Raw genomic sequence first — 27,400 nt, 5'->3', positions numbered from 1 at the left:
GTGTATATATAAATGTATAATATGCCTGTATATATAAAATATACATATAAATATATATGTGTGTATGCATATAAATTTGTATGTATGTATATATAAATACATAATGAGAGCAGCATATAATTATGCATATATATGCAAAATAAAGTGTTACAGAATGTTTTCTGTATTACTGTAGTAGAATAATTGCTGTATTTAGTTGAATTCTTCTAAGATAAATGCATGTATGAGGCCATCCTATCTTGAATATCTGGAAGCACAAAAAAGCTGTGCAAACCACAGAACAGGCACCTGGCAGATATTTGCTGATTTGATGAATGAACAGAAATGTATCTGATTTTACTCTTGCTGAAGAGCAAAGAAAAGACAGGCCTGATCCTCACTTGACCTACTTGTTTAGATGTAAGAGAGTGATGCACTTGGTACCAAGGCTTAAAGCCCCCATCACTAACGCAACCAACACAACCAGTGCTTCCAAAGGCTGTCTTCACAGAAGACCAACATGGTAAGATTCTGCCCACTGATACGAGACTGCGAGAACAGGCAAATGCATAGGGATACAAGTAGATTAGAAGTGCCGGGGCCTGAGGGGAAGCGGGGTGGGGAGCTATTGCTTAATCGTCACCAAGTTTTGCTTAAAGTAATGAAAACGTCAGTTTATGACAAGAGCTTTTGTTTGTTTAAAAGTTTTCAAATGTTTAAGTGAAACAAATGAAAACTTTTGCTTCAAATAATGAAATAGTGGTGATTGTTGCCTAACAGTGAAAATGTTAACAGTGAAAATGTTAACGCCACTGAATTGCACACTTAAGGACAGTTAAAATGGTAAATTTTTAAAATTGAAATATAGCTGATTTACAGTGCTTTAGGTGTACAGCAAAGTGATTCATTTTATATATATATATATATATGGTTAAATATATATATTCAGTTATATATATATATTACTTTTCAGATTCTTTTCCATTATAGGTTAATACAAGATTTGAGTACAGTTATCCAGTTAAGAGTCCCTTGAACTGCAAGGAGATCCAACCAGTCTATCCTGAAGGAAATCAGTCCTGAATAGTCATTGGAAAGACTGATGTTGAAGCTGAAACTCCAATATTTTGGCCACCTGATGCAAAAAACTGACCATTTGAAAAGACCCTGACGCTGGGAAAGGTTGAAGGCAGGAGGAGAAGGAGACAACAGAGGACGAGATGGTTGGATGGCTTCACTAACTCAGTGGACATGAGTTTGAGTCAACTCCGGGAGCTGGTGATGGACAGAGAGGCCTGGAGTGCTACAATCCCCAGGGTCGCAAAGGGCCAGACACTACTGAGCAACTGAACTGAACTGAACTAACCTCACATTAGCTCCAGAAACCACAAAGAAACTGTCACCCCCAAAAAAGGGCTTTTTTTTTTTTTAAAGATTTCCAGGAGTGGACTTTCCTGGTGGTCCAGGTGTTAAGAATCCACGTGACACTGCAGGGGAAAAAGATCAATCCCCAGTCCAAGAAGATCCCAGATGCTAGTCGGGGCAACTAAAATGCCCATGCACCACAACTGCTGAGCCCACGGACTGCAATAACGAAGCCCGCACACCCTTCTCCACGAGAAAAGCCGTCGCCATGTGAAGCCCACGCACCGCAACTAGAGTAGCCCCCACTAGCCCAGTGCACTGCAACAAAGACCAGCACAGCCAAAAATAAACTACTTCATTCAACAACAGCAACAAAAAGATGACCGGGAGTGAACAGCCATGGGGGGAGGGAGAGCAAGGGGGCAAGTAGTGCCCTGAGAGCATCAGGGAAAGTGGCACAGACCATACTGCTCAGCTTCACCACGAGTGGTGGGCAGCACAGGGCTCCTCTCGGCGGGTCAGCAAGCCTCGAGCAGAGAGTCCGCCTGCTTTTTTCATCTCCCTTACAGAGACACTGGCTCTCTTTCCACACCCCTCATGTACTATGACCCCCACCCTCCAATCTTCATCCAGAAGTGCCATGAAGAGGTTAGTGGCTTGCTTAGATTGCAAGGTGAAGAAGTTCTTCTGTTTGCACAGGCTTTTTTTTTTTTTTTTTTGCCTTTAGAATTACTGAATCATTCGTACCTACCCTATGCTGAACACGTCTTTGCAGATAGGATAGATGCATGGATGGATGGATGAATACATTATCATATACAAGTATTCATATATGCTATATAATTGAAAATATACTTTGACATGCTTTTGATTATTTGTTGTAGCGTAATTATACCTCTTAAACCATCATTAGATGTCATGTGCTTTAAAGATATGAAAGTGTATATACCACCATGTGTAAAATAGATAGCTAGTAGGAAGCTTCTAAGTAACACAGGGAGCCCAGACTGGCGCTCTGTGCCGACCTAGGTGGGTGGGATGGGGTGGTGGTGGGAGGGAAGCTCAAGGAAGAGGGGATATGTATAGTTAAGACTGATTTGCATCGTTGCATGATGGAAACCAACATAACACTGTAAAGCAATTATCTTCCAGTTAAAAAGCATTTTTAAAGTATACGCGTGGGAGTTTGAATAAGACTATGATTTTTTTTTTTTCTAATTTAAAGAATCCATCATTCTTTGAGGCAATATTGTGATGGAAACCAACTGGTGGTTGCTTGGGTAGACCAGCTGGTAGAGCATCAGACTTTTAATCTGAGGGCCCAGGGTTCAAGTACCCGTCTAGGAGCCAAAAAAATATATGAACAAATTTTTTAAAAAATAAAAATATTTTAAAATACTTTTAAAATTTAAAAAAATGGTGGTTACTACTCTAAAAAGATAATCTAATGAAACAAAAAAAGTGATGTAAAATAAACATCTTTAAATAATGAAACTTGGAGACTATCTTAGCCACCACAGTCTGAAATCTGGGTGAACTGTAAGTCACCTTTGTCTAGAAAGACATCGCAGATGACAAAACTGAGGTACTAAAGATTAAGTGGATTTGGGAAAGATTTTTTCTTATAATTCCTTTGAAATCAAGAGAGAAAGTTCATTAAAAAAATTTAAGTCTCTGATCCATCAATTTAATGACTCTAGTTCTTTCTCTTTTCCCCTACTTAAATGTGCTGTCACCTAAAATAAATCCAAGCCAAAATGAGCCTTTATAAAGGAAGAAATGAAACATTAAATTGTCAGCCAAACCTTCCAAAACACTGCATCTAGACCTTCCAACAACTGAGTCAACAAACTGAAATATGTATTTAACGGTTACCCACATTCATTTGGGGATTAGGTTTACAGAATAATCTTTCTGTTGGAACTCAATCCAATCCCCAAGTGAAGGTCATCTTTTGTCTATGATAAACACAATAATATCTTGGCTCTTGCAAACAGGGCAGTTGTGTAAACTCCCAGGCATGTTAGAATCACCCATGTTTATTTTAACAACCCCATTGGTAGGATTAAATGGGCTTAAAGACTAAATGACTTTACTAGGGTGGGTTTCCTATATTTATAGAGTGTCTTTTGAGCATTAAAATTAGATTCAAATAACCTACATAACGAGAAATGATTCTCCTCATAAACATTAGACCAATTGTTTAAACTTTTCTAGGGAGGCCAGAACCTTATATATGTTGCCAAAATCCTGCCTGTAAATTTATTAGGCATATTTACTCTATTGGAGTTACATAACCTGAAGAAGAGTTCATCCAAGATGGAATAAGTCAGTGGTTGAGTCATGTCACAATTTCTAAGTACAATGTCACGCATGAGAGAACAAAGTGTCTGGTGCCCTAAAGAACGAGAAGTTAGCATCTTTTGAAACACAGCGGCCAAAAATGAGAACTATCCAGCATGCAATCATTCATTAATGTCCTGTGCCATCAAACCATTTGAGTACCATCAGCCAACTACATTCTTCCCTGGTAACACATCACAAAAGCCTCAAGACGTTGTCTTCTTTTAGGACAAGAAAGTGAGAGAACCTGTAATTCTAGAGAAGCAGATCCACCAATGTGCTGAACACAAATCTCAGGAGGTATTCCTTGTTCAGATACATGTGGGACCCACTTCATATGGCATCCTTCCATACTGAAATAGTTGAAGAAATTATGATTCATCTGCACAGAATATCTATGCAACCTTCATGAGGAATGACGTTGAGCTATATATTCTGTTGAGAATGAAAAGAAATGAATAAATAAACTTGCATAACTGTAAGTGAACTGTCAATGTTAAAAAACAAAGTCAACAACAAAAGTGTATGTGCTTACAAGGATATATATACTTACAGCACAAGAACATATATGCACAACTGGTAAGCCTCGAAAAGACTAGAAAAGTATACTGCAAATCATTTTTAGCAGCAATCACCAGGAAGGGATGGAGTTGGCATAGAGGAGGAGTATCTCATCATTTTTCTAGAAATTTCTGTACTATTTTAGGCTCTTATCACACTGAGGTATATATCGGTCAGTGCAGGCTGCCACTAACAAAACACCACAGACTGAGTGGCTTAATAGCAAAAAATGTATTTTCTTCCAGTTATGGGGACTGGGAGTCCCAGATGCAGGTCTGACAGGGCTGGTTGCTGGTGAGAGCGCGCCCCATGGCTTGCAGACAGCCACCTTCTTGCAATGTCCTCACCTGGCTTTTCCTTGGAGCTTGTACTTTCTCTCTCTCTCCTTTTTCTTATAAAGCCACCAGTCTTACCACATTAGAGATCTACCCTTATGACCTCAGATGTTGTTCAGTCGTGAAGGCATGTCTGACTCTTTGCAGCATGCCAGGCTCCTCTGTCAAATTCATGTCCATTGAGTCCATGATGCTCACTGAACCTTAATTACTCATAAAGACCTTATCCTCAAATCTAATCAGTCAAAGGGAGGGTTAGGCCTTCAATTATGACTTTTAGGAGGGGCAAAATTCAGTCCATAGCAATGTGTTTCTTCAGTGGACATTATTAGCAGCCTGATCGGCACTTATTTCCACCTAACACCTTCCAAAAAGAACCTCAGTTGTGTGTGGGTATCTGCATATCCCATGTGGAGCCAAGTGCTTAAAGGAGGCTCAGTCATCCTCCTTGCTATGAATTAGTTTAGGAACAAGGCTAAGAACCAATCCAGCCAAAGACCTGTGGGAGAGAGGCTATAGGTAGATTTTGAAACAAGTCGATTCTCTCGAAGAAAAAGCCCTAGGAAGAAATGGCCACTCCTCTTCTTAAGGATACTGCCAATATAGACTTTTTTTTTCCATTTATTTTTATTAGTTGGAGGCTAATTACTTTACATCATTGCAGTGGTTTTTGTCATACATTGACATGAATCAGCCATGGATTTACATGTATTCCCCATCCCGGTCCCCCCTCCCACTTCCTTCTCCACCCGATCCCCCTGGGTCTTCCCAGTGCACCAGGCCCGAGCACTTGTCTCATGCACCCAACCTGGGCTGGTGATCTGTTTCACCTTAGATGATATACATGTTTCGATGCTGTTCTCTTGAAACATCCCACCTTCTTAAGGATACTGCCAATATAGACTTAAAGCCTGTACCTGCTGCAGCCTGGAGAAGGAAATGGCAACCCACTCCAGTATTCTTGCCTGAAAACTGCCATGGGCAGAGGAGCCTGACGGGCTACAGTCCTAGGGGTCCCAAAGAATCAGACAGCCCTGAGCAACTGGGCGCAGTGAGCATGCGTGCAGCGGCCATTCTGCGGCCACTCCGAACACAGAGGCAACTCTGACGGCGGCAAAAGCCAAGAGGGAAAAGTCGGAGCCCTTGGTGTCACCACCAACCACAGAGCCACCCACCCAACATCCGTACTTCCAGCCACACGAAAACATCACATTTCTTCTTCCTCAAATCATTACAAGTCATAGAGTTTGTACTATGTGGAGCCTAAATCATCCTAAAGGATGCAGTTTCTGAGAAATAATAAAAATATATCCTGTGAAAGACTCAAAAATCACCCTCTTAGCAATTTACAACATATATTAGTGAATTAAAGACTCTGAGACATCCCAGAGTTAAAAAACTCCTATTGTATTTCAGCTGGAGCTCCCCAAATTTATTTGATAATGGGATCCTTTTATATTCTTTTCAGTAAATCCTATTGCCCTCAACAAAAGAAGATAGCTGTTGAAAGATACCTCTAGGGTTTTGCTAGGATAGACTTAGAAATGTGAAAAAATGACAGAGTTGAGCTCAAGAAAAAAAGGGGCAAAAATTCCCTAAGGTAGGAAATGCTTGAGGGACTTTTAAAATCTGGAACATTCAAAATTCAGTTTTTTTCTGTTGTGCTGCTGTGTAGTTTCATTACCATCACAACCATCTTATGCCCTAAGTTTCCAGTAATTCTTGCCAGGTGAGCATTTACAGGTGAATGCTAGGAGTAAAAAGCTACTGGATTTCCCACCAGATTTGGAACTGAATTTCACTTTAATCTGAAGAACATGTGATCCCGGATGATTTTCAGGTCTTCAAGAAAGCTGCCCATGTAGTTTAATATTTTAAAATTTTTTCTAGGTATCCCTTTGGTAATGGAATTATTTTTGGAGACTTTTTGTCTGATGATTCTGATGAACTAAGTGATACTAACTAGGTATGAAGTGCAAATAAAAACTACCAAATCCTCTGAAAAAAAAAAAGGACAATGCAGCATGACCTTACCTTCAGAGCACTCACAGCGAAGTGTGTGTCTGTAGATGCGTGTCTCGTTAGTTCCAGGATGATCACAAGCAAATTCAACCAATCAGAACCCCAGAACATCCTATCCCCATATGCCTTTCACTGAGGTACCTTCCAATGACCAATTATGATTTCTGGGGTTTTACATGTATTTTGGGGCTATAATGATTAACATTTGTCTTTCCCTATTACTTTGTAAAACCCATCAGGACAGAGGCTGTCTATTCCAACTCACCATCCCATCCCAGGTGCCTATACGGTATTCATTCTATAGTAAACTCCCAATAACTGTGTGATGAAAGAATGAATCCATCAGTGAATGAGAAACTTAAAGACCTTCATAGATCAACTGAAGAAGCGAATCCTTTCTACACTTCATGCTTAGTGACTCATAAAAAACATTCATTCCCATCATAAAACGATGTCTCCTAGTGGAAGAGAACACATCAAAGACAGTATATCCATATCAGGTTCTGCAGAAAAGCCCCAGTGACAAATAACAGAGATTTGTCTCTTGCCTGAGACATTGCTAGCTTGTTCCTTTCATGCCTATTTGGACAGACAGGACTAAATTGCTGAAGAGTGAATTTTCAGGCTGTGACGCCCCTGATGGAACAGAGGGTTGCCTGTTCTTTGCCCACATACTGCCACATACTCCCTTCATACTATCTACCCAATATGAGATCAGGAACTCATTCGATAATTCATCCTGCCTCTTGGGTTATCACCAAGGTTATCATAGGTTAATTAGCTGTAAAACTGGTTAATGCTTTAGGAAGTCAGATCTCCCAGTACAAACGGACATAAACAGGAAGCCTCGATTTCCAGAGTGCTCTACTTCTAAAAGCATTTTTGCAGAAATCCAAAAGCCCATTAAGTGGACTGATATTCTCTTTCAGATACGGGAAACAATGCTATCATCTGGCAAGGCAAATGGGGAGCAGAAGGGGGAAAACGTGGGAGAAAGATCCCAAGACCGCAGCCAAGTAGACATCGCACCCGGTTCGTGTGTATCAAGCCTTCTTTTTCTGTAAATGCCGAAGCATTGTAGACCCAGACAGTTTGACAAATGAGTAGGCTCATGGAGAACTAAGGAGGATGATTAAGGAAGTGGAATCATTGATATATGAGGAGAGAGGCTTTTGAAAAACCTAATTATGAAGCGACCCAGCCAAATGATGAGTTTGCTGAGAAAGTACAGATGTACTTCTGGTTTGTACTTAGAAGCCAACCCCAGAGCAGGTTAGGAACAAAATGAATTTTTCTCACAGGATGTGCGTAGGAGTAAAATGAAGAAATTTAAAAGATGAGATCAAGACCCAGTGTCAGGGCAAAAATCCCTCACAGGAGAATGTGTTACTCTGCCAAGATCTCCCCCTGCGCCCAGAGGTCTCACCTCCAGATAGAAGACTTGGAAGCAGACAGCTCCTCTCCACTGTGTCACTCCCTGGGCCCGATGGACTTGTCAGAAGGACCCTGTCATTGCCAATTTGTGCGAGTGTTTAATGCAAACAGCTTTCGTGTTTACAATAGGACCGTGGTTAGAATAAACAGAGAAAATATTCCAAAATTAACAGGTCTTGAATAACCTTCAAAATCTAGCTAAAAGCCTGGATTAAGAGTATGTCAAGGATCATCTATTTTTTTTAATATTTTTGCAATCTTTTTCTTAGATGGACCATTTTTAAAGTTTTATTAAATTTGTTACAATATTGTTTCTGGGTTTTTTTTCATGTTTTAGCTTTTTGGCATGTGGGACCTTAGCTTCCCAACCAGGGATAGAACCCACAGCTCCGTGCACTGGAAGGCAAAGTCTTAACCACTGGGCTGCCAGAGAAGACCCAGGCACCAGTCTTTACAAACTGGTCTTCCCACTGTGTGGAAACACACAGTCTGTGATTAATTCTGATGTTTAACTACTTCTCCTCTGTGTTGTTAAGCTTCTCCCCCAGAGAGATCCACGGAGCCAGGTCCCCTTTCTGTGCCTACATGCAGGCCTTGAGAACCTCCACTGTGCCATAAAGTAAAAGCAGCTCAGAATGAAGTGAGGGTCCCACCTCCGGTGAGCTATGGGTTGAGATCAGAAAAAGCCATGAGAGGCCAGAGTGACACCTACAGTTTTCCACTTTCTGATGGAGAAACATGGTTCAGTGGCTCTGTTGCATCATTCTGAACTCCAGTGAAATGAAAAAAGTCAAATCACAATGGGTTACAGACTTAAATTCAAGACCTAAAACTATTAGGCTAGTTCAGTTCAGTTCAATTCAGTCACTCAGTCATGTCCGACTCTTTGTAACCCCATGAACAGCAGCATGCCAGGCCTCCCTATTCATCACCAACTCCCAGAGTCCACCCAAACCCATGCCCATTGTATCGGTGATGCCATCCAACCATCTCATCCTCTGTCGTCCCCTTCTCCTCCTACCCTCAATCTTTCCCATCATCAGGGTCTTTTCCAATGAGTCAGCTCTTCACATCAGGTGGCCAGAGTATTGGAGTTTCAGCTTCAGCATCAGTCCTTCCAATGAACACCCAGGACTGATCTCCTTTAGGATGGACCGGTTGGATCTCCTTGCAGTCCAAGGCTCTCAAGAGTCTTCTCCAACACCACAGTTCAAAAGCATCAATTCTTCAGTGCTCAGCTTTCTTTACAGTCCAACTCTCACATCCATACATGACCACTGGAAAAACCATAGCCTTGACTAGATGGACCTTTGTTTGCAAAGTAATGTCTCTGCTTTTTAATATGCTGTCTAGGTTAATCCTAACTTTCCTTCCAAGGAGCAAGCCTCTTTTAATTTCATGACTGCAATCACTATCCGCAGTGATTTTGGAGCCCAGAAAATAAAGTCAGCCACTGTTTCCACTGTTTCCCCATCAATTTCCCATGAAGTGATGGGACCAGATGCCATGATCTTAGTTTTCTGAATGTTGAGTCTTAAGCCAACTTTTTCACTCTCCTCTTTCACTTTCATCAAGAGGCTCTTTAGTTCCTCTTCACTTTCTGCCATAGGGTGGTGTCATCTGCGTATCTGAGGTTATTGATATTTCTCCTGGCAATCTTGATTCCAGCTTGTGCTTCCTCCAACCCAGCATTTCTCATGATGTACTCTGCATATAAGTTAAATAAGCAGGGTGACAATATACAACCTTGACGGACTCCTTTTCCTATTTGGAACCAGTCTGTTGTTCCATGTCCAGTTCTAACTGCTGCTTCCTGACCTGCATACAGGTTTCTCAAGAGGCAGGTCAGGTCTAGTATTCCCATCTCTTTCAGAATTTTCCACAGTTTATTACTGTGATCCACACAGTCAAAGGCTTTGGCATAGTCAATAAAGTAGAAATAGATGTTTTTCTGGAACTCTCTTGCTTTTTCAATGACCCAGCAGATGTTGGCAATTTGATCTCTGGTTCCTCTGCCTTTTCTAAAACCAACATGAATATCTGGAAGTTCACAGTTCACATATTGCTGAAGCCTGGCTTGGAGAATTTTGAGAATTACTTTACTAGCGTGCGAGATGGGTGCAATCGTGCAGTAGTTTGAGCATTCTTTGGCATTACCTGTCTTTGGGACTGGAATGAAAACTGACCTTTTCCAGTCCTGTGGCCACTGCTGAGTTTTCCAAATTTGCTGACATTGAGTGCAGCACTTTCACAGCATCATCTTTTAGAATTTGAAATAGCTCAACTGGAATTCCATCACCTCCACTAGCTTTGTTCGTAATAATGTTTCCTAAGGCCCACCTGACTTCACATTCCAGGATGTCCGGCTCTAGGTGAGTGTGAGTGATCACACCTTCATGATTATCTGGGTTGTGAAGATCTTTTTTCACAGTTCTTCTGTGTATTCTTGCCACCTCTTCTTAATACCTTCTGGTTCTATTAGGTACATACCATTTCTGTCTTTTATTGAGCCCATCTTTGAATGAAATGTTCCCTTGGTATCTCTAATTTTCTTGAAGAGGTCTCTAGTCTTTCCCATTTTATTGTTTTCCTCTATTTCTTTGCATTGATCACTGAGGAAGCCTTTCGTATCTCCCCTTGCTATTCTTAGGCTAGTAGAAGAAAACAAACAACATAACTTCTTGACATTGGTCCTGGCCATGATTTTTTGGTCATGAGACCAAAAGTACAAGGAAAAAAACCAAAAACAAACAGGAGTGCATCAAACCAAAAAGCTTCTAGACAGAAAAGGAAACAATCAACAGAGTGAAAAGGCAATTTACAGAATGGGAGAAAATATTTGCAAACCATTTGTGTGATAAGGGGTTAATATCCAAAATATATAAGGGACTCCTACAACTCAAGAGCAAAAAAAAAAAAATAAATTTAAAAAACTGGTTAAAAGTGGACAAAGGACTTGAATAGACATTTATCAAAGAAAACATACAAACAGCCAACAGGTACTTTTGAGGGGGTGAGGAGGGAAATCAAGGTGTTTTTTGTGGTTGCTGTTGATGCTACGACTGTGCCTGTAGTCAGCATCATTAGGATCTGATCTACCCATATTCGTGTGTTTATTTTCAGGTTACAGACATCATTTTGTATTCAGAATATCTCCTGTCAACATCACAAAGGTGGATTTTAATCTCTGTTGCCCTTGTTGAGCTCATTCAGATTTGTCGTAACATAATACAGATGGACTTCTGCTGTCTTATTTTGTATTTCCCACTTACATTCTTTCTCCTTGATTCCTTTTCATTTTCTTTCCTGCCTTTCATTTGATTGATTAAAATTTCTTTGCTTCCTTTAGTCCCTCTATGGACTAAAACTCTGTCTTTTCCCCCTTACTTTCCTAGCTGTTTCCTTGAACTTTAAATATACATAATTATATATTAATTATGTATTTAGTGAAAATTTTACTTACAAAAACTTTTTTCTTTTTAATTTTTCTGTATGTGTACTTTTTATTTTCTGCTGGTGAGAGACGGGGAGTTGAACAGGGAAGTCACCTAATGATTTTCTCTATTTTCCTTTTTTCCCTATATTTTCCCCAAAGATACTTGCATTTTTAAATACAAGTACATGATTATAATTCAGGTAAAAGTAAAAGGCTTATGTGAAAATAGCTATACAGCACCATACTTCTCTGTATATTTACATTTTGCTCCCTGAAGCAAACTCTTCAAATATTTCTGCAGTTTATTCCAGTATTTACCACCAAGCTTCCAAAAAATACACTGACATTGCTGCTTATTGAGTTGTCAAATTTACACAATGCCTATGGACTTGCTGTTTTGGGAGATGGCTCTGGCTTGGGTTCCCAGACACCACAGTTAACACTTTGTCTTCCTCCACTATAGAGGAAGAATATAGAATAACCTTCCCAGATGCCCTTGAAGTGTGGTGTGGTCATGTGACACAGTTTCACCAATGAGATATAGGCAGATGTCCCTGGGAGAGCTCAGTCTGTCTTAAAAACACAAACTCTCACTAGTAGAAACAACAGGCCCCATGTCCTCCATCCATGTTCCTGCCCAGACTGTGGAAGCAGTACGTGAAGGCAGAGTGTGAAGACACAGTAAAGATGGCTCCCAAGATGGCTCTAGTGGTTAAAAACAAAACAAAACAGAAACTGCCTGTCAATGCAGGTAGATGCAAAAGACTCGGACTTGATCCCTACGTTGGAAAGATCCCCTGGAAGAGGGCATGGCAACCCACTCCAGCATTTTTGCCTGGAGAATCCCATGGACAGAGGAGCCTGGTGGGCTACAGTCCATAGAGTCACAAAGAGTTGGACACAACTGAAGTGACTTTGCATGCACTCAAAGATGGTGGAACAGAAAGAAAGAGCCTGATTCCCAAAGATACGGGTTGTCATTCTACCAGAATTTCAGAGACCACTCTGGTAGGGTTTTCTTTCATTCATAACAATTCTATTTATTTCACTTTCTACTTCAAGAAGACCAATTATTCTTGGTTAAAAATGTCATCTCTTACCTTTTTATCTTTCACTGTCATTTTAATTCCATTAGTCCCTTTGAGTTTTTCCTGCATTCAGGGTGATTATCACAAGCCTTTGCTATGTCATGTATTCACTTTTCTGCTAGGTCTTTTCTATTCCTATTCAGTTTCTTTCACTTAAAAGAGAGTTTGTACCTTAATTTTTTTTTTCTCCCTCAGTAATCTTCCATTTCAGCTCACTCTGTTGTTTTAGCAATTTATCTTTGAGCTCTTGAGTCACCGAATTCTTTTTCACTTTAAGTTCTAATCTGAAAAGCATTTACAGGAAATTTGTATTTGTTTCTTGGGTTGGGTTTTCTTGAGCTTAGACTCTTTTTTTGTTTGTTTGTTTTAATATCTGCTTCCTTGCATCTTTTAGATGGTTCTTCCTCCACAATGTAACTTCTCATATTACCTAGAGTGTATGTGTGTGCTCAGTCGCTTCAGTCGCGTCTGACTCTCTGCAACCACATGGACCATAGTCCATCAGGCTCCTCTGTCCATGGGATTTTCCTGGTAAGAATACTGGAGTGGGTAATCGTTTCCTACTCAAGGGAATCTTGCCAACACAAGGGCCAGATCGTGTCTCTCACATCTCCTGCACTGCAGGCTGATTCTTTGCCTGCTGAACCATCAGGGAAGCCCATTAACTAGGACAGTCCTTTTTTATGCACTTTATTTGCTCTATAAAGATGAGGTTGAATTATCCACTAGTCCACCCTCACACTATTTGGTACCTCATTAGCTTCCTTTCAGGGTTTCACTTGGAGGTCTGAATGTTGTAAGTTAGATATGTTTTTGCACAGCCTCGGTAAACCATATCTGCTTTTGTGTATCCTCCAGGAAGAGGATGGGGGAGCCCAGGTTGGACTAGAGTCAGTGTACTGCATTTATCTGAGTAGAATTAACAACTGTTTAGAAAGCCAAGCCATGACACGGCCATATCAAATAAGCAAACAAAAATCATAATAAAATACAATAATTATTCACATATCTGTTGGGCCTCCATGGTGGCTCAGATGGCGAAAAATCTGCCTGCAGTGTGGGAGACCTGGATTTGAAGTCTCAGTGTGGAAGATCCCCTGGAGGAGGCCACGGCAACCCACTCCAGTATTCTTGCCTGGAGAATCCCATGTACAGAGGAGCCTGGTGGGCTATAGTCCATGGGCTTGCAAAGACTCGGACACGACTGAGCACCTAACACTTTATCATTAATATAAAATATGAAAAGTAGATGTCTATTTGAAATCATAATTCTGTATTCTATACAAATGTTAATATTTAAACAAAAATAAGACAAGATAGTACTTAGTAGTATTTACTAATAGATCTAAGCAAATCATATGTGTGAGAAATGTTTAATATTTTTATAGTATTTCTTTCTGCCCTCTGATAAATTATTTAAACTTTTTAAAGAGTTATGCTCTGTATACATTATGCTATATTAACATCTATTCTTAAAATACTTGAATAGAATGCATTGTGATAAAAGAGAACATAGGACTAATTAAGCAGGTATTATCCATATTTACTTTAAAATAAAATGTGTTTCTTTTGGTGTCATGACACAGTAAGCTACTTGTAATCTTTCTAAATCCTTCTCAAACAATATTTCTCTGAATTTCCTGCATCTTTTAGGACATCCTTTTTAATGAAGTGGTGATATTGGCAACAGTCAAATATAAGATTCATTTTGTGTTGCAAGCTCTGCCCTTACTAAGCCCACATCACACTGATTTCTGGTTTTTATGATATCAAGATAAACATCCTCTCCACAAAGCATTCGTACACAGAATACTTACAATTGTCTTTACTAGCAACACCAGGTTTTTTAGATTTCTAGGGATTAGTTTCCAGTTCTTCACAAATGCTTAACCACATCATATCTACTGGTTTGTTATGATAGATCAGTCGTCTGTCCATCAGTTCCTTTGCATCTCTAAATTTATCAAATACATTTTCTGTGTCTACAATGTCCATAATCTTGAAAAAAATCCAAAGTTAAACCTCGTTCACAGAAAATGGTTTTAAACCAGAAAGCAGTTTGAATTTGTGGAATCGAAGTTGCATTCCAAATATGTTACAGTTTTAGTAAATAAATTGAGGAAGTCCTGTTTAATTTGGTTGCCCTCTCTGTTGGCATTTTTGTGAATTCTGAAACAGTTTTATTTCTTTCCAAAAATAAGGCTTCTTTTTTTTCCCATATAAGTGTTTTCCACAACCTAAAATATTTCAAGTGCAGTCAGCTCATCCTTTTCTCGAACTCCTTAATATCTCTTTAAAGATCACCAAAAAGCTTTGAAGAAACATTATATAAATCTCTCTTTTAAAATAATCCTTTTCCCCATTTTTATCCTGAAGGTATTTCCAAATTAGTGAAGGAGATTCTTCTTATCTCACATTTGAAAACATTTTATAGCAGGCCAACGTTTTAAAACCTTTTTTTTAATGGCCAAAAAAAATGTGTCAAGATGTACCATGCAGTAGGATGCTATTTCCTTTCATTTCTCTAAAGTCAAAATTTTATTAATTGCTTCTGAATGTTTTGAGGAACTTGAAAGTGACAGAAAATTCATTGTGAATAACACTGATAAGCAAATCACATCCCTTTTTAACAATGTTGTGTACGAGGTATGCAGAACACTTCAAAGGTAAGATCTTACCCTTTTCTTTGGTAAAAAGTTTAGAGATTAAATAGAATTTGTCAAAATTTATATTAGCACTATATAACAAATAAGCAGACAGGTGAGCAAAATATAATTTGTCTAATTTGCATTTAGACAAGATTACCAACCATCTTTTGTTTTATATTGTCTGAAATTTCATTAGAATCTTCTTAGAAATCATGAAGATAGCTTGATGCTTCATTTTCTCAAAACAAATTACCTAAACCTAAGGAAAACTGTTTTTTTTTTTTAATTTCTATTACTTCCCTTCTTAATCAATATTATAGAAAACTTGATCATTAATAACAGCTAACAGAATCAACTCTACAGTTGGAAGGGCCAACAAGTCAACTATCAAATTTTCCCTTTTGTTTAACTACATAACATTTTAATTGCAATATCTGAATCAAGAAAAGTAACTTAGTTTCATAGACACTCAAGAAAGCAATAATGTGTCTCCATTCATATAGTATGTTGAAGCCAATTCAAAAATCACTATTTTCTTTACTTCTTTTTAAAATTGGAGTATAATTGTTTTACAATGTTGTTGTAGTCCCTGTCATACATCAATGAGAGGCCACTAATTTCAAATGAGCCCTAGTGCCTTTTGGTAGAAGAAAAGCACTTAAATTGGCTTAGAAGTACTTGACTGTCTCATCACAGATTTGCGAGATTCAGTCTCCATATGTGCTTTCACATCCCTTCTCCAACGTGCAAGATCCCAATTTTTTTCTGCATGTTCTACAGTATGTTTGGCTTGATTACCAATCTCCCTAATCCAGTTACACGTACCCTTCCATCTGTCGTTAATATACTGGTCATTCAAAACTATAATTCAAAAAGATACATGCACCCTTGTGTTTATAGCAGCACTATTCACAATAGCCAAGATATGGAAACAACTTAAATGTCCATTGACAGATGAATACATAAAGAAGATGGGGTGTATAAGCATATATATATATATATATATATGTATATATATACACACACACACACACAATGGAGTATTACTCAGCTATAAAATAGAATGAAATAATGTCATTTGCAGCAACATGGATGTAATTTGAAGGAAGTCAGAAAGAGAACGATAAATGCCATATGATATTATGTACACATGAAATCTAAAATATGACACAAATGAACCTGTCTATGAAACAGAAACAGACTCACAGACATAGAGAAGAATCCTGTGGTTGTCAAGGCGGAGAGGAGGTTGGAGGAGAGATGGAGTAGGAAGTTGGGTTTGGCAGACGTAAACTGTTATATGCAGACTAGATAAACAACAAGGTCCCACTGTATAGCACAGGGAACTATATTCAATATCCCATGATAAACCATAAGGGAAAAGACTATTTTAAAAAATGTATGTATTTGTAGAACTGAATCACCTTGCTGTACCACAGAAATTAACATAATGTTGTAAACCAACTATACTTCAAAAAATTGCAGTGTCACTTAACTTTCTTCTTCAGTGATATCTAGGTCATGCTGAAGCTGGTGCAGTATTGTGATCACTCTCATTTTGTTATCCAAACTCTCAGAAAATCTGGTCACAATGTTCACAATGTTTAAAATTAAACACAGACTGTTAACGTTCACAATTACAATGTCCTTATATTCACACTTAAGTCTCATCACCCAAAATAGTCCAATAGTCCTTTATTATGAACCACAATTCATGACTGCCAACATCTGTGGTCAGAGGAAACAATGGTGACTACAGAGGATACCCATTTATCCATTTATCCATCTACACCACATCTGTGCATGCATGCTAAGTCAGTTCAGTCGTGTCTGACTCTTTGTGACCCTATGGACTGTAGCCCACAAGGCTCCTCTATCCGTGAGATTTCCCAGGCAATAAAACCGGACTGGGTTTCCCTCCTTCAGGGGATCTTCCCGACCCGGGGATCCAACCCAAGTCTCTTATGTCTGCGGCACTGGCAGGAAGGTTCCTTACCACTAACGCCACCTGGGAAGCCCACGCCATAACTACCTGTCACTGAAAACAGTACTACCTTCAGGCCCTAATCTGGGGGTTACCATGTGAATTTCATACTTCTCCCTCAACATTCCATAGCCATCACCAGAAATCAAGACCTGTCATATCTCACTGAGGGGTTTCCCAGGACACAAGATTTTTAGATTTTCAATGCAAAATTTGAGACTGTCACAGTCAAACTAGGGTGGTTGTTCACCTTTCTTATGAAATTTCTTAGAGATCTGGTGAGAGTTCATTTCACTTGACTAAGGGCATATATTAATCACATGGAAAGAATATTTTGGGCTTTCAATTATGCCTGACAGAAGGTGGAACCCAACAAAAATCATCAACTCCAGGATTTCATTTCTCCCACTTCACCTACTTCTCTTCACAGCCAGAAAAAGAAAAATATCAAGTAAAACTGATGAGTTTGGGTTACAGAGTTATTACTGTGCAAGGCTATGGGAAGTCTTCTAGGGTTCCTCAGAGAAATTGCCTTACGTATTTTTCTTCATATGGCAGAGATTTGTTGCTTTTTCTACCCGGTATCTACTTATCCTTTTCATGGAAACAATGCACTGATTTTACATTGGAATAAGGGTGGGGTGGAGTCCATCACTGAATACTGTGTGCACACTTTAGAAGTCTGGCAAGATCAACGACAAAAAGACAACTCAGTTACAGAATAGGTTTTAAAAAAACTTGAATAGACCTTTCTCCAAAAAAGATATATAAATGGCTGATAAGCACATTAAGAAGATGCCTGATATCACTAGCCATTAGAAAAATGTAACTCAAAAACACAAACATATACCACTTCACACAGACTAAGATGGCTAAAATAATAATTTTTAAGTGAAAAATAATGTGTTGGTAAGGATAAAGAGAAATTATTGGAGCCCTAATGCATGACTGGTGGGCATATAAAAGGGTGCAGCTGCTACAGAAAAGAGTTTAGTGGTTCCTTAAAAAGTTAAACATGGAATTACTTATAATCCAGTGATTCCACTTTTAAGTATATACCCAAAAGAATGGAAGACAGACACTCAAACAGAAATACATGCATTTATAGAAGCATTATTCACAATAGCCAAAAGGCAAAAACAACCCAACTGTCCATCATGTGATGAATAAATACACAAAAGTAGTATATCCATACAATGGAATATTGCTCTGCCATAGAAAGGAAATACTGATATATACTACGACACTGATGAACCTTGAAAATATTATGCTAATTAAAAAAACAGACACAAAATGTCACTTATTATATGATACCATTTATATGAAATCTCCTGAATAGGTAAATCCATAGAGATAGAAAGTAGATTAGTAATGAATAAGCGCTGGGAGGTGGGGCAAAATGGAGAGGAACTGCTTAAAGGGTAAGGGGTTTCCTTTCAGGGGGATGAAAATGTTTTAGAACTAGATAGAGGTGATAGTTAGACAGTGTTGTGAATGTACTAAATTCCAATGAATTGTAAACTTTAAAATGGTTAATTTTATGATATATGAATTTTACTTCAATTAGGAAACAAAAAGGACGCCAAGAGATTTTTATAATGTAACTCAGAAAGCATTCACAATGTTTCATTAAACAAAAAATGCAGAAGAGCGATTGTTTTAGGAAAATCCTGTTTTTGAAAAATAATGCTAGCAATATTATATTACAAATGTATGCATCACTCATTCATAAAATAATTTGAAAGCACTTACATGTTCAAAGAAGCTATCCCTAGAGAATTACAGGAGATATTCATTATGTATGTGTATATGTGTTATATATCAGTGAAAGTCACTCAGTCATGTCTGACTCTTTGCAACCCATGGGATTCTCCATGGGATTCTCCAGGCCAGAATACTGGAGTGGGTAGCCTTTCCCTATTCCAGGGGATCTTCCCAACCCAAAGATTGAACCCAGGTCCCCTACATTTCAGGCGGGTTCTTTACCAGCTGAGCATATGTGTGTGTGTGTGTGTGTGTGTGTGTGTGTGTGTGCGCGCGGGTGCATGCACGCGCACACACATGCGCACATGCTAAGTTGCTTCAGTAGTGTTTGACTCTTTGCGACCCTATGGATGGTAGCCCACCAGGCTCCTCTGTCCATGGAATTCTCCAGGCAAGAATACTGGGGCGGGTTACTGTGCCCTGCTCCAGGGGGTCTTCATGACCCAGGGATCGAACCTGCATCTCTTACGTCTCCTGCACTGGCAAGCAGGTTTTTTATATATACATATATACCTATATATATATACATGTGTGTGTGTGTGTGTGTGTAACTTTCTTTAAAGGAAAATAGAAAACTTGTAACAAGCTTTTTAAAAGTAAATTAATATCAGTTTATTCACTACCAATCCATCCTAGTTCTCTTTCTTTGGAATGCGGTTTTTAAATTTCACCATTAATAATTTTTTTAATATTTAATTTTCACTTGCCCCATATCCTCCTTCATTTTGGCAGCTACCTTCCCACATTAGTGGATGAAAGTGGTTTTGCTGAGAATGGGAGTGTGAGGTGACTCCTGTAACCTTTCCTCAACCTGGGACTCTTCTGAATTATTTTTATTAGAAATGCCCTGAAGTGTGTGGATGATGCCCCTGTCTAATTTCCAACCCCAATGCACCATTTTCCTTTGTCTATTTTATTTTCTCACGTCAATCATGATCCTAGGAGCAAGAGAGTTATACACCTGCTCAAATTACGACTCTGCCCCAATCCCAACACCATTGACAACTGTTCGCTAAAGAAGGCTGGAAGTCACGGGAGATGTAGCAGTCTACAATGAAGTCACTTCGGGTAAATGCTTAGAGAAGATGCTGAATGCAAATGACAGTATGGAGAGCCGTACCGCAAACAGAAGACAGGGCTGGATACACTTTGAGGTCGTGCACTTGTTGAGCAGTGAGCGTCTTAGTCACATGTGCCCTGCACATAATCTTGATAGTTACAAGGAAGGACTTCTGAGGGACTGGGAATGAGCAGTGAAGGGAACTGGTCTTCACTGAAGCTATGCTGTGGCCATTGTTCTGGGCCCTTTTTGTATCACCCCATTTAAATCTCTCAACACGCCTATGTGAATTCACTTTGCTGCCCAGTAGAAAGTAAAGCACACATACTCCAATAAAAGCTAATTTTAAAAAGCCTCTCAACAGCCTCCTGAGACAAAGCCCTATGATACCCATTCTTAAAGACTGCAAATTGAGACTCAACTGAATTGAGAAACTTGCTTGAGCAAGTTTGAGTGAATTTAAAGTCACTTGCAAAGAGGAAAAAAAACTCTTGAATCCTAATCCATGAGTGCTGACATACTGTTAATTTCAATAGTTTGGCAAGTTTATACTATATGTTCTTTCACATCCTGGCATCCCAGGAGCATGATGAGGAAAAGAAGTTGAAGGTGCAAAGAGAAGGCAGAATTCGAGGTTTCAACCACTGCGAAGAGGGTAGCTATTATCTGTATCGTATTTTGAAGTTCCACATAAGCATCCACTTGGAAAGGGGGCTGGAATCTCCCACTTATAAAAGGAAAAATCTCATAAGAAATCAGACTTTAAAAATGTAAAACACTCTGTTTCCTTTCTCCATATCCTTTGTTATAACAGATCCACTGTGAGACCGCAATAATTAATCTGTAGATATGGGTATGTATTGGTTTTCATAGAAAAGTGTGAGTTTACAGCACAGTTGAGATATTTTTGTTGAGAAGCAAAATGGTAGATGCAGACATAAATGCTTTAGCTTTAATTAATATAGCATTAATATCAATGATAGCCCAGAGATCCTCAGATTATAGATAGAAATAAGCATAGACTTATGGACTTCCCAGGTGGCACTAGTGGTAAAGAACCCACCTGCCAATGCAGGAGACTTAATAGATGAGGCATTGATTCCTGGGTTGGGAAGATTGCCCTGGAGTAGGGTGGCAACCCACTCCAGTATTCTTGCCTGGAAAATTCCATGGACAGAGGAGACTGGCAGGCTACTGTCCATGGGGTCATAAAGAGTCAGACACGACTGAGCAACTTAGCATTCACACAGGGCTCAAAGAATTTAAACAGCGAGACCTAGGTTCAATCCCCTGGAGGTCGAAAGAAGATCCCCTGGAGAAGGAAATGGCTACCAACTCCAGTATTCTGGCCTAGAGAATTCCATGGACTGCATAGGGGTCGCCAAGAGTCGGATACCACTGAGCGACTTTCACTTTCATGCATTCTATGATGAAAAAAGATTGGGATTCAAAGTCAGATTGAATCTGACTCTGACCTGAATATTCAATCTGGTATAACCTTGGATATGTTGCTAAACATCTCTCAGACTCTGTTTCCTCCTTTGTAAAATGGAGGCCAAAATGCCACCTTCACAGTGATTTTGTATATTGTGAAAACTTCTGACATGTATTAGGTTCCCAATTAATGCTTCATTTTTATTAACACTAATGATTCAAATTCTTGACAGCCTATAGTAATGATACACTCTGTGACATTTACTTTGCGGAGGACTTTGTGGAGGCCACATGGTTCCACATCAGACTGGCTCTTGAGATTAAAATTCTGCTCCACAGCAAATATTTCGACAAGTCTGCACAGCCACTTGTCTTCACATTTAGCCTCACACTTGAAGCGGTGGATTGGAAGGTCTTGGAACACCCATAGCAAAAAGAGTAATCTTTACACTGTAATTAATTTCTCTGTTTTTCCCTTTTAGTGGTCATGATGTACAGTTGATATTTGTGTTGGAGTAAATACTCTCAGATCAGCTTAAGATGTGTCAAATGCACCATTCTCTCACTAAACAAACTATCCAAGATCTGAATCAATTGGATTGTCCAAGCCACAAACAGCCATAAACCAGTTCCAGCCATGAAATTCCACCCTATGGGAACTCCTCAAAGGATAATTTTCAGGGACAGAAGCTGACCCTGAGTGAAGAGAAAATATAGTTATTTTCAAAACTCTTTTCTAAGACACCAAAAATTACTTTATAATTCCTTTTTAAGCTGCTTGCCTTTGTGAAACAAAAAATACAAAAACAGAATATATACAAAATTTCACGAAAATCAAAAGCCATTCAACAGTTGGCTTCCAAAATATGCTCTTATACTTCTGCTTCAAATCACAGTCTCATATTGATCCAGTGACTAACTGTTCGATGAACTCATTTCAGCCTTCACTGGCAACTCTGACCAGAAAAAAAAAAAACAAAAAACTAACTTGTGATGAACATTTATTGCCACCACAAGCAAAATTCAGGAAGGCAATATTTGGGTTTTCCAAACATCACAAAAAATAAAATAATAAATTGAATTTCTCAAAAAACTATTTTCTTTGAGAGACTTGGAAATAACATGTCTATAAATATAAAGTCATTTCATTGCAACACTTTATACTGCTAACATCTTAATACGCCAGCTTGTTTATGCGGTAATTTGGAAATGTAATACCCATGACTACCAAGGGATGGCAGTGGTCTATATATGTGCTCAGGGTTGGTGGGTTGCTGAAGTCTGGAACTGCCTTTCCTGTTTCTCCACCTTAATGACTTTTTTTTTTAATTGTTATCTATTTTATACACAGTAGTATATATATGTCAAGCCCAATCTCCCAATTCATCCCACATCCCCTTTCCCCCCTTGGTATCTAAACATTTGTTCTCTACGTCTGTGTCTCTATTTCTCTTTTGCAAATAGGTTCACTCATACCATTTTCTAGATTCTGCATATACGCATTAATATATGATACTTGTTTTTCTTTCTGACTCACTTCATTCTGTATAACCATATTAGAGCCTCCTAAGTCTCTGCAAATGGCACAGTTTCATTCCTTTGTATGACGGAGTAATAGTCCATTGTATCTCCTTTATCCATCTCTCTGTGGATGGACATTTAAGCTGCTTCCAAGTCCTGGCTATTGTAAACAGTGCTGCTATGAACATTGTTGGGGTGGGGGCCCTCTCTGCCTCATTGACTCTTGATGTTATTTCAGAAAAACTCCCTTCCACTGTTGTGGGCAGATCATTTCCCATTTTACTTCTTACCCCTTATAATCATAATTCTGTGGGTGTCGGATTTCCCTGGTGGCTCAGTGAAAAAAAAAAAAAAATCCTCCCGCCAATGCAAGAGACATGGGTTCATTCTTTGATCCAGGAATATTCCACATGCCACAGAGCAACTAAGCCTGTGCGCCACAATCACTGAGCCTGTGTTCTAGAGCCCGGCAGCCGCAACTACCGTACCCAAGCGCCCTAGAGCCCCTGCTCCGCAAGAGAAGCTGCTCCAACGAGAAGCCCACACACCGCAACAAACAGTAGCCCCCGCTTGCAGCAGCTGGAGCAAAAGCCCGCCCAGCAACGAAGTCCCAGCACAGCCAAAAATCATTATTTAAAAAATAACTCTGCTAGTGCGTTATTTAATTTCATTAGAGCATCCTATAATTGGCAAACCTTGGTAAATCTGAAAAGCATTTTTGGGGGGTTCATTTGACCCAAACATGCTATATAACATGGGCCACAATATGCTGAAAAACACGGGATTTTATCATGTGGATGATGATCACTATAATTAGGGTGGGCCATTTTCAGAGATAAACTATTTCAGCCATAAGGAAACAGATGTGAGGTTCCCTCTTTCCTTTTCAGAGCCCTCAGGCTCTAGTCAAATGGTACACCACCTGTGTTTATTTTTTCAAGTCATTTAATATTCTGATGACTTTTATATATTGAGGGAAGAGGTCAAATTAGGGTAAAACTACACTTGGATATTCCTATCAAAAGAAGTGGGATCTTATCTTACTTCTTCTACCCACGACCTGTCTAAACTATAGTAAAATCACCTATTTTGAACTCAGTCTCTATTTATCAAGCCAGGGGTACTGAAATGAGTACCCTCTACTTTCCCTTCTGCATAAAATATTTCAAGATTCTATGAAAATTAAAAGCATTGCTGTCAGAGTCTAAAATTGTTTCCTCCTTTTAAAAAATATTGTAGAAATCTTTAGGTTGCAAAAATCATAGTAGTTCTGAGAAACAGAAATGAGATGCTCCCAAAGTATAATATTCAGGAAAAAATCTCATAAAACTGTGAAAGAAGAAAATGGACAGAGACTCTAAAAAACACTTAGAAAAAGACCCCAGAGAAGTAAGAACCTGAGGTGATGGCAGTGTGGGAATCTTGGGAAGGTGTGGTCACCTTCCTTCTAGCACTTCTGCACGCGAGAAGCCACCACGGTTCGCTTTTGATCAAACACAAAGAGAGTTAACCATGGCGCAGAGCATTATCTCGGTGATACTGAAATAAGAGAGCAAGACCTGCGGCTCTGTTTCACTACATTCCTTCTTTTGGCTGCCAGATCTTTAAACTGGCAAAACAGTAACTATTAACACTCGGATTTCTTTCTCTCTTTCTTCCTTCCTCTCCCTCCTTCCCTCCCTCCCTTCCTTTCTTTCTCTTTAATCTGACTCTGAAGATCCTGCTCTGAAATATTTGAGTAGTGACCTATACCAAATTCCACCTTAGTCCCCACTCAACTGTTTGCAAACTAATACTGAGAGAGAAAGTGTCTCTGTAAGACTGAAATTACAAAAAAAAAAAAAAAGAAGAAGATGAACTGCGTATGTGTATTAAATACATGGTTATGAATGCAAAACTTTGTCAGAAGCAGTGAACAAGAGACAGATTATAGCAGAAAACTGAATGCGTCAAGTTCAATGCAAACACAAAGAATTTCCCTAAAATGCAAAACAAAACTCAAACTAAAAAGCTAAGGTAAGAAAGGGAAGGAGAAGGAAAGAAGAATGAGAGAAGCGAAGATATAAAGATCCTGCCCTGGTTCATATCTTTCTTTGCCAGGATCACCCATATCAAACTTTACCTACGTTAATATCCAACTAATTGTTCACCCCACCCAAACTAGTCTGTTCCTTGCTTCTATGCATTCTTTTGTGCTTTTCTCTCTACCTACAAAAACACACCCTGCTTTTGTTCCCTCCATTCCCCATTCCCAATGCTAATGGGCTAAATCCTCCTCATTAATCAAAACTCTTCAAGTCCTTTTTGAATGAATGAATGAACAATCTAATGATCAATAATGGTTTTGTTAGTTTCAATGCATGTATCCACAGCCAGAAATCCAATAAAATATTTTGCAGACTAAACATTACTATAACTATTTTCATTTAGCTTTAATTTTCATCATTACAAAAGTAATGCCTAATAATTACAGAAAACACTTTTAAAGTTAACATTTAGTCCTGGTGGCTCAGACAGTAAAGAATCTGCCTGCCATGCAGGAGACCTGGGTTCAATCCCTGGGCTGGGAAGACCCCTGAAGAAGGGAATGGCAACCCACTCCAATATTCTTGCCTGGAGAATTTCATGGACAGATGGGCCTGGTGGGCTACAGGACATGCGGTCACAAAGAGTCAGACATGACTGAGCTACTGAACAACAACTCCCATGGATCACTGTTCTCCATTACCTGATGTCAATTAAATCTTCTAAAATAATTTTTAATTATATTTTATCTGTAGTTTTTTCCAGATGGGAAGATTAATCTGATCCCAGTTCTTCCATCCTGGGAACAGAAGTTGTATGCATGTTCTTTTATATAGTTGAGATCATTCTGAATTTTGAACCTTATTTTTTGTGATCAATATTTTATCATAAGCTCATACCACTGGCAAACAGTATTCCTAATCTATTTTTTAGTGTTGCTACATGATATTATGATATATAAATGTATCATGTGTATAAATGTGTCCCATGTTATCAAACTTTTTTGTTTACAATATTTCCAATTATAAATAATATCATGATTGATATTTTTGTACACAAATATTCATCCACCTTTCTCAATGATATTCTGGACAAATTTCAAGAAGAGAAAAAATTAGTTTAAGGAATGGGAACGTGACAAAAAAGATACCTGATGTACACCATCCCATTGTCTTCATTAAGATTTTATCAATCTACATTCCTAACAGCATATATGAGAGTTCATCTTTTGAATCCTCACCAAGAATATTATTTTTCTAAATATTTGCCACTCTGACTTATGAAATTGGTATCCTGATATAAATTGTGTGTCCGTGATTATTGGCAAGTTGAATATTTTCATGGGATTATTGGTTTTTCTATTTCCTCTTTGTGAATTATGTATTTCCATTCTTTTATTGCTATTAAGATATTGGAGTTCTCCAAAACAACCGGGGTAGGCTCCCTGGCCCTATTCTCTTGCAATATACCCCAGTCATATATGAACCCGCCATCTTTTCTTGTTTTTTCTTCTTTTGTTGTTGTTTTTGCACTTGCTTCTGCCTCTGCCTGGAGGGTTCTTCTTTTATAACCTTAACAACTTTGAAAATCCTTTCCTATTTCAAATCAAAAGCTGCCTTTTTTAGTGAATTCTTCCTTGACAGTTCCTGGGTAGACTAACATCCTCCTTCTTTGAACATCCTGCCATTATATTATCATATTGTGCATGTATCTGTAAGCTCCCTAAAACACCAGGGCTATATATTTTCATCTCAAAGTCCACACATCTCCACAAATAGTAAATCTCAAAGACACTTATTGAAGGAATAAATGGTTAAAAGAGTGCATCACAAACAACACTGTTCATCTATTCTGATGGCATTTATTGAATACCTACTATCTTCCTCTTGAAATTTAAACCTAATTTTTTAATAATTAACTTCTTTGAAATGGCAGACAACTGTTTTCTAGTCATTCTTCTCATTGGCTCTTCTAAATATAATTAATGATCACATGTGATCTAACATTAAAATGGCACTATAACTGAACTTAGAAACTCTCCAATCTGTTCCCATCCTGCAATCTCTGTGTAAATTCTTTAAAGAAGCTCGCTATAGAAGGCTATACATCTGCTTAATAGATTTCTTTTGACCTTTGCTTTTCAGCTAATTGAGTTGGCCTGTCTCTGCTTAATAAACATATCCCAGACCCAACACCCACTCACAACCCCATAGGAAAAGCAGAATGTGCTCCCTTCACCCATATGCTTCATAATTCCCCTGAGCATGGAATCAACCCCTGAAGAATTTGGTAATAGCCTATTAGAAGCATCTCTTCCTTCAGGACTTCCCTGGTGGTTCAGTGGCTAAGACTCTGCGCTCCTCATGCAGGGGACCCAGGTTCGATCCCTGGTCAGGGAACT

The 27,400-nt window shown here is 38.8% G+C and overlaps 1 protein-coding gene and 1 non-coding gene across 2 annotated transcripts in view; one reads left to right on the top strand and one right to left on the bottom strand.

Moving 5' to 3' along the window:
• AGBL1 (AGBL carboxypeptidase 1) overlaps positions 1 to 27,400 on the bottom strand; it is a 595,368-nt gene that overhangs the window by 548,768 nt on the left and 19,200 nt on the right. The window lies entirely within an intron of this gene.
• On the top strand, positions 27,326 to 27,398 carry TRNAR-CCU (transfer RNA arginine (anticodon CCU)). Its single transcript has one exon. It is a non-coding gene; the product is annotated as a tRNA-Arg (tRNA).

This window comes from Odocoileus virginianus, chromosome 16 (assembly GCF_023699985.2).
Source record: "Odocoileus virginianus isolate 20LAN1187 ecotype Illinois chromosome 16, Ovbor_1.2, whole genome shotgun sequence".
NCBI classification, from domain to species: Eukaryota; Metazoa; Chordata; class Mammalia; order Artiodactyla; family Cervidae; genus Odocoileus; species Odocoileus virginianus.
This window is presented reverse-complemented; position numbering and strand designations above follow the sequence as displayed.